The 2,138-nt window shown below is 36.3% G+C and overlaps 1 pseudogene; it reads right to left on the reverse strand.

Moving 5' to 3' along the window:
- Positions 1-614: 614 nt before the first annotated feature.
- Positions 615-2,138, reverse strand: part of LOC107577340 (E3 ubiquitin/ISG15 ligase TRIM25-like) — a 5,774-nt pseudogene continuing 4,250 nt past the window's right edge.

Raw genomic sequence — 2,138 nt, forward strand, 5'->3', positions numbered from 1 at the left:
AACTAAGAACCATTTATGAATTAGTTCATTGCTTTTTTATGGTTCAGATAATCAAGACTTCACATTGGTTATTTCAGTAGCATAAAAAACAAAACGGTTATTCAGACTGTGAATAAATTATATAAAGCAAGCAAAGTGAGTTATGCACTTTTGCAAAAACACCCGTTATAATCACTGAAGCTGTCTACACTGCAAAATGACTCTCTTACTTGCATCTTTTCTGCACTGTGTAGTTTATGATGATGAAAGAACTCGTATAAATTGTAGACAATGTAGCCTATTACGTAGATTTTCACTATTTTATATTGAATCATATCATAGTATGTAAAAGTTTATCAGGACATATTCGAAAAGTTGCAAATAAAGCTGAGGATGAGGATAAAATATTAAGTTAGGCATAATGGGAAACAAAATTTGTAGAGTAGAAATATGTAGACTCATAACAAATTGGAGTCTGCTTATCAAGATTAAAAAAGTCAGTATTTAAAAGAAATTAGCTTCCATTTTAGAAAATGAAAGTTGTATTTAATTGTGTTTATTCCATACTCAAATATAGCAACATAAATCATCATATAGATAATCTTTTAGATTTCATGTTTCATATTTTGGGGGAATGTAATTGTTAATTTGAACTGACTGGTGAGATAATCAGTGGGTTTGAGTTTTTACCTTCATCATTAAGGCCTGGGATAAAATATGGATAGAGTTTGTCAGTGAAAGTCTGACCAGTGAAAGAGTAGATATGAGAGCTGGAGCCCACGTCATAAAACGAGACCAGACCCTCCTCATAATCCACCTAAAAAAAACAATCGGAGTCTGTGACCATCGCGGCAGGTTAGGACACGGTGTTAAATATAGGGTGCTTCTCAAACAGAAGTCTGCATCCTTCAGAGGCTTCTAGGCTAGAGTCCTCCTCTGCATTAAACGCTAGAATGAGATGGTCTAGTAAGTGCGCATGGATACGTCGCATATGTTCCCGCCTTCATCATCACAGCACAAAAATACTAATAAAACAGAATTTTGAAAAAAATAATAAAGTCTTTATATTATTTGGTTTTCTATTAATGCAATACAATGAATCACAACCGTCTCCAGTGGCTTACATTATTGGCAGTTTAGTGTTAAGTGAGTAATTTACACCAAAACAAAAGATAACATCTATGCTTTCATGTCTGAAAACATTACTATTGTCTTACATTTCATAATAAATTCAGACAAGCTCAGTACTGACTCGTTTTCCGTCAGTTTATTTTCGTGAATTGGGATGTATACAAAGGTTTGTGGGTGATTGAAGGTCGCAAAGATACATCCCATGCATCCTTCAAATTCAGCTAAATGAAGGATGCAAATTGATGGCTGCCTTCCAAGAATTCTTCCGATTGAGACGGCCTTCAGCGACATTTGATAGGATGCAGCCTTCTGTTTGAGAAGCACCAATAGTTTGTGGTCTAAGTGTACCACACACAACCTGAAAAGTGAAGCCAAATCATTTTGATCGCCATTTGTGTCTGGCTGCAGTTTGTAGGTAACAAAGACTATAGAATAGCCAAGACGTGTCACTGTATAGTTTTGAATGAGGGAAAAATGCAATGCTCAATATAGCCGCTCTATTGAACGAAGCTCCCCCTTTTGAGTAAAAGAGCCAACAGCTAATCTGTAAAGTCCTCTCGTCACTGCAACTGCCGGTGGAAGTCCCGGTTGCTATAGAAACATTCAGCGTTCTGAGACTCTGAGACATGACAGCGCATGCGCACTGGCTGGTCTATCCTGAATAATAAGCTTTTTTTAATGCTATTTGAGCAAAAGAACAAAAGAAACTGAGACAGATGTTGTCAGATTTCATTGGAGTCAATATGAAATGTAATCATAAGCTTGGCGAACAGTTTTGGAGAATTTGATGTTTCCCCATTCAAAGACTGAAGGCTCATGAACAATCATGACACCACACCCCAAGCTGCACTTGCATGCCCGAGAGGCTTTTCAAAGATGGCCACCGAGTGAAATTACTTGCCTTAAAGGGGTCATATGATGCTTTTTTAAAGATCATTATTTTGTGTATTTGGTGTAACAGAATATGTTGACATGCTTTAATGTTCAAAAAACACATTATATTTCAAATACTGTACATTATTGTAGGT

This window comes from Sinocyclocheilus grahami, unplaced genomic scaffold (assembly GCF_001515645.1).
Source record: "Sinocyclocheilus grahami isolate Dianchi unplaced genomic scaffold, SAMN03320097.WGS_v1.1 scaffold5783.1, whole genome shotgun sequence".
Classification (NCBI taxonomy): Eukaryota; Metazoa; Chordata; class Actinopteri; order Cypriniformes; family Cyprinidae; genus Sinocyclocheilus; species Sinocyclocheilus grahami.